Source organism: Pteropus vampyrus, unplaced genomic scaffold (genome assembly GCF_000151845.1).
Source record: "Pteropus vampyrus isolate Shadow unplaced genomic scaffold, Pvam_2.0 Scaffold108, whole genome shotgun sequence".
Taxonomy (NCBI): Eukaryota; Metazoa; Chordata; class Mammalia; order Chiroptera; family Pteropodidae; genus Pteropus; species Pteropus vampyrus.
Genome location: NW_011888889.1, coordinates 4,010,553 through 4,017,637, shown reverse-complemented (window position 1 = coordinate 4,017,637; position 7,085 = coordinate 4,010,553).

The window sequence follows — 7,085 nt, the reverse complement described above, 5'->3', positions numbered from 1 at the left end:
ATCTAGCTCTAAGTAGTTATTGGGCATAGGTTGCCTCCAGAAAAAAAAAAAAAAAAAAAAAAAAAAACAGCTCACTTCAATTCAGAGCAATTCTCACAAAAGAATTTAATGAGAACTCTCAAATCCTAATACTCCCAGACCTAGAGGAATAAATGTTTCAGGCAGTCCTGAAGATGGGATCTGGTGGTGTTCCACAGCACCCACTACTGATGAACACGTAAAAGTGGGGTAGAAAGCTGTGCTAGCCTTTTCTACTGTCACCACTATTCACTGTCCCTCAAACAGAATGAAGCTCATGAACACCAATGCCACTCAATTCTCTTCTGGTTATTCAGAAGAAGAACTCACTCAGCTCTAATACACCCAGGAGAAGACTCACCTCTGTCCGTTAATCCTGGGGTAATCTTTTATATGCTAAAAGTCAAACAATTTGTTAATGGAAGTGGGGAGATAACAGCCTGTCAGGATAATCTATAAGTTTAGGAAGGGACCCACCAAGAAAACTATCCATGTCATAGTTCCTAGAATTCAAGGTAAAGCTGGTTAATAACAAAAGTTGACTCGATTATGACTAACTCATTTAATATCTCTTACTCAATGGCACCACTCAAGTCTGGCTCACCAAAATGGTAGGTGAGATATTTAACTCTAGCCTCTCACTTTTTCTAGAGTAAAATCCCCAGAGCTACATGCTATTTTTGATTGGGGTTAGAGGCTCATATACTTGAAAAAAAAAAAATGACAGGAAAAGTTTGAAAATAAAGGAGGAGCCCTGAATGATTAAACTTAAAAAAATGCAAATAAATAAACATCAATGTAAAACATAATTTTTATTTTAAAATGTAGAATTTTAGGCCAGAATATAAAATAGATATGAGCAAGATATTATGTGATAATCCAAGCCTTTATGCATCTAGCAAATGCACTACAATATAAAAGGAATGAAAAGATGCTAGCAATACTGGGGAAGAATTTAAAGCACCATAGTCTTAATCAGAGATAATAATACAACTTTTTTATAAATGAATAGATTATGCTGAGAATATGGAGAATTTGAATATGACCAGCAATTTTGATAATCTGTACTAATGCCAAGATCTCTGTTTATAATATTTTACTTCTAGAACGGTAAAAGAATATAATCATCTAATCCTCATAAAATAGTTGTATTAAAGTTTATCATATACTATGTCATAATTTAAGTCTTGATAAATTCTAACAAGTAGATACCTTTCAAGAAATGACCTCCAACTACATCACAGAAAATCTAATGATAATAATCTTGAATTAAAATTTTAAAATTAAAGGAAAAATTAAAAAGACACTGCTCCATAATTTGTGGGTCAAAGAAGAAACAAAAACTAAAATGACAGACCATTTTAGATTAAGAAACCTTTAGAACGCTGCCAGTGAACACTCAAAACATGCAATGTATAATATTATCACTGATTTTCTCCTATAACAGTACCAAATTAAAAAATAATAATAATAAAATGTAGCAATATTGATGTACATGCACTTGCTCTAAATAGATTTGAGGTTATTTATTTTAAGTAAATAGCATAAAGAGAAGTGTAGTGAAATCAGAAGTATTTTAATATACTATATGAAGGTAAGGGAATGAAGGACAAAGAGATATGAAATTTAAACTATAACCGAGGTTAAAGTTAAATAAAGGTGTATTTCAATTTGTGGAAAGCTATAAAGAAAAAAAGTAATGGATCGAAAAAGATGCTTTTAATCACTTTTGATTCTCTCCCATTTTTGTATTTATTTATTACACAATTATTAAGAATTTAATATATACAAGGCACTGTACTTAACTCCACGAACACAAAATTTAAAGTCAGTCTCTCATTTTAACTAGCATGGTCTTGTTGGGAGTGGAATGAGTAAACTGTATATTCCTTACTTCATAGCATGGAGTGTTATAGAGTAGCACTTCTCAAACTTTAACATGCATTCAAATCACCTGTCTATTTTATTAAAACGCAGTTCACCTCTGGGGTCAAGTTTTGGTATTCCTAATCAACATCATAGGTTTAAAACCTATAGTTTCAAGTGCAAAGTTATAGAACCTCTAATCTGCGTGTCATCTCCAGTCTATCTTCCCAAGTTGTGCAGATTCTCATTTTCCATTAACTTTTTCCTATTTCCATCTTTATCTTACTTCACTTATTCTTTTCTTTCTCCTTAGCTGAGCTCATCTACACATCCGTCTTCAATTATAACTTAAATAAAGAAAGATCACAACTGTCTCTAACCATCCTCTGAGCTCCACATTCTCCTACCCAGCTGTCTATATCAACTTTTATATCTACAAAGGCATCTCAAACTCAACATACCCAGAGATGAACTTACTGTACCATTCCACCTCCCACCACTCAGAAAATACTGGCCATTTTGAAGACTTCATCTCTCAGTGAATAAAGAATCATTTACCTAGTTGTACAAGTCCAAAATTTGGAGACTCCCACATTATCCAAATCACTGTCCAGTCCACTTGATCTTCTAAATTAATTTCTAATCCATTCTTCTCTCCCCCTCTGCTACCACCAGGCTAGGTCAAAATTCAATCATCTCTCATCTAGATGATAACAACGGCCTCACAATTGATTATTAGCTTCCACTTCATCCCACCCAACCCATTCCCCATAATTCAGCAACACTCTACCTTGTTTTTATAATAACAAAGAAAGCCTTGTTCTTTATTTTTTAGGGGCTTCTTCTATTACCACTCCTTTCTTCCGGTTGCATTTCCACAGACATGCTGGCCTTCCTCTGGTAACCCTTACAGGGCTCCCTCCTGCCATACCTGTGCACTTCCTGTTTCTTTTACCTGGAATGCTCTTCCCTTCTCTTTTTCTAGTTAATTTCTGTGTTCTTCTTCCTATCTCAGCTTAATTATCACTTTTTCAGAGGAGCCTTTTCTGATTTCCATGTGTAGATTGAATGCCTCTATCATAGGGTTTTCTAGTAGGTTTATCTCTTGTTTGGTGCACTGTCACAACTCAGTTTCCCACCCCCTCGTTTATATGATTATTTGATTGACATTTATAATCTTCATAAGAAAGAAACAGTGCTTGACTTTATTTGCCATTTATTTCCAGGCACTAGAATAGCATTTGAATAAAGTAAATACTCAAGAAATACTTGAAATAAAATGTTGATTAAAAATGAGCTGTTCCTAAATCTGCACATTCATGCCACATAACTGAGCAACCTATAGGAGCTCTGCAGCCCCACTCCGAGCCAGTCAGTCCTATTATAAAACTCTCCATTGGGACATTATTTTCAAATACAAATTGTCCAGTAAGCATTTCTTAGAATTAAATAAATAGGCAATGCAGTGTACTTATCTTGTACAAAATTTAATCCAACTAGAATTTATTGAATCCAATCTGGTTATGGCTGAATCATAAGCACATGAATAAAATGAAACAATTTTGGTGTCTCATCAGATTGGTTAAAATCAATGTGTGGCTCTAGTTTAATGATTGAATTACTATCAGAATCCACACTCCATATGGCTCTTTCATTTGATTTATTCAAGCAATTTGTGGTATCTCATCTTGATACTATCAAGCTTATAGTTTACAACATAATTGTAGTTTCTGTTCGGATTTTGTGACAGATTGATTAAGATCACTTGAATAGATCAGCTGGGAACATTTAGAACCTCAGCATTTTATTTAAGCTTACTTAGATTCATAGAGTAGATATAGTAGAAAAAAGAGAGATGTGGAAAAAGAGAGATTTATCAGGATTTGCTAGAAACCAAGGATATACCCCCCCCAATGATCAATTTAGTTAACGTTTTATTAAATACTTATCATATAGTAGATTTTAAACTAGGATTATGTGAAAATTTCACATCACATTCTCTTAGGATCTTAAAAGTCTAATGGGCAAGATAGACCAGTCAATGGATAATTGAAATGGAGGGGCTCAGTGCTACATATATAGAACACCTTTGCACAGATGACTGCACACACACACACAGAAGTGGAACATGAACAGTTAAGGGACATGACATTGACATGGGGAGGCTGCCCTGAGAAAATGATTCCTGATATGAATGTTCAAAAGAAAGAAAATGACTTCTTGATTGTGTTATATAGGAAGGCAATCTGGGCAGAGGAGACATTTTGTGATTCTACTTGCATATATTTAATTAATTTATTTATGTCAAATAAATGCTTACTGGACACTGTTGGTAATAATTGGAGGCTAAGGCTTTCAAATGTTATGAAGTTCTGAATAAACCATTTTAATGAACTGGATGACTTTTCAATTGTTTTTTGTTTTGTTTTGTTTTGTTTTTTTATCTCACAAATAACATTTTCCTGTGCAAATAAAAGATGGAATTGTGAAGTACAGAAGGATATTTCCTTTAACCATAAAGTCTACATTAACCTTACGAGAACATTTAAGTCATTATGCTACTAATACTACTGTATTTTTTGGCAAGCGTGACTGACTGAGAAAGATGTAAAGCTATTGAGAAACTGTGACCCAATTAACACAGTACTCTCTTACACTCAATAAAATTAGATTCCTTGCTCTTTCAAATAAAAACATCAAATTGTATATATGGTTTAAAATCCAATACGTTTCTCCCACTATTTCCAAAGCATGTTTGTTATTAAGACACATTATAAATTTGGATGTCTACAAAATATTATATTTCGAGGTCACTACAGTAACTATATATTAACTATCTGGCTCCCACAGCTGCACACTCAAACGTTTACTCTATCATTTTTTAAAGCTTTATTGAATTGTAATTGACATAAACAGCACATACTTAAAGTGTATAATGTGATAAATTTGACATATGTATACAATTGTCACTCCGTCATCAAAATCTATATAATGACATATTCACCGCTCAAAAATATTTGCTCTTGCCCTTTTGTAATTCTTCTTTCTTATCAGTTCCCAACCCCTGTCTCCAGGCAATCTTTCTCCTTTATGATACAGTAGATTAATTTAATTTTTATGTCTTAGTTTTATATAAATGGAATCATATAGAATTAACTTTTTTTTAAAATCTGACTTCTTTCACTCAGCATAATTATTTTGAGATTCATCCATGTTGTAGCGTCTATCATTTGTTCATTCTTTTTTATTGCTGAGTAGTATCCGTTGTTTGATGTACCAGTTGTTGTTTTTTTTTTAATCTATTCACCTGTTGATGCACATCTGGGTTATTTTCAGTTTGAGGCTATAATAAATGAAGCTAATTTGGTCATTTATGTACAAGTCTTTGTATGGACATATACCTTTCATGTGTATTGGGTAAATCTTTAGGACTGAAATGGTAGGTGTATGTTTCAATGTTAAGAGTAAAACTATATTCCTAAGTGGTTGTATCCTTTTACATTCCCTGCTGTATAAGAGTTTCTGTTATTTCACACCCTCTCTGATACTTGATAAAATCAGCCATTTTAATTTTAGCCTTTCTAATAAGTGTGTAGTGGTACTGCATTGCAGTTTTAATTGATATTTTCCTAATAACTAATGATGTTGAGCATCTTTTCACAAGCTTTCTTCCTATCCCTATACCTTTGGTAAAATAACTGTTTAAATCTTTTGCTCATTAATTTGTTTTGTTGAAAGTTTAACATTTGTAAACAAATATAATTTTTACTTAAAAAAAATAAAGAAGAAACACAATAAAATCAGTTGAAGATAGAATCAAGATTATGAACTTTATAGACATATTTTGTTTTTTATAAGTGCATAAGAGTATCATGTCTGATGTGTTGAAATGACTGGTGTATTGCATAGAAGTTTATTTAACATGCGCATGCTTTAATCTCTCTTTCAAGGTCCTGATTAAAACTGCATGCCTGAAACAAGTATCTAAAACTTTAGAGCACTATAGATGATGCCTTTTTCATCTTTGCGTCTCTCATTTGCATTTGCAGAGCACCTTTTATTCAGCGCTAAAGAACAAATGTCCCAAGGATCACCTCCAGCAGCTGTTTTCTGTATATGTGCGTTCTCGGTCTGAGGCTTTGTGTGACCATGCATCAGGACTTCCCTGCCACCCTTTCCTGAAGTCTTTTTTTATATGTGTAAAGTTTTTTGAGTCATTTCATCATAATGTTTCATCAAAAAAAACAGTTTTGAAATACCCAAGCATTTCAAATTAGGTTTTCTTCAACTGCAAACGTAAATTGTTATTTTCATCTAAATGGACTACTAGTGTCATAGCTTCCAAAATATTCATAAGATTGTTTATCTTGTTTTCCAAACTCTAAGTAATTTTGTATGACAAATCTTATTTAATTTTTTAATATTTATTTAATTATCTAAATCAATGTTGTCCAATAGAAAAATAATGTGGGTCACATATGGAATTTTAAATTTTCTAGTAAGATAATTAAAAAACAAAAGAAATATGTGAAATTAATTTCAATATTATATTTAATTTGACTCAGTATAACCAAAATGTTATTTCAACATTTAGTCAATTAGAAAGAAAAGTTAATGATATATTTTATATTCTTTGCATCATACTAAGACTTTAAAATCCAGTAAATATTTAATATTTATAACACATCTCAATCAGATTTGTCACTTTTCATGCACTCAATAGCCATATGTGGCTAGTGGCTACCATATTAGATAAGTTGGATGTACATAATACTTTTAAGGTTGTTTTTAGCATTTGCAGTAAATCAGTGCTAGGATTTGATTTGTCTGGCATGCTAATAAGCCATGTTTTACTCATATACAAACTAGTATAGTAAATGCTCAAAATTACCAACAGTATCTTTGGCTATTTTGAAGACTTCTAGCCATTGGACTTAGAGTGGCCATGACTGATCCCGGCTCTGCTACTTGTCAATTTTGAAACTTATAAATATAATGTCTAATCTTTGCCTTGGCTTGACTAAACTTTGGACAGGCTTCTTCCTGATTCCTGGCTGCTGACCTGTCTTTTCTTAGACCATTTACTCTGGAAAACTTGAAACTGTCCAATTTTTTTTTCTCTACAGTTATAGCAAAAATTATGTTTTATTTAAGGCTCAGGTAAAGGAGAGATGTTAGAAATTTCAACATACAATTCACTC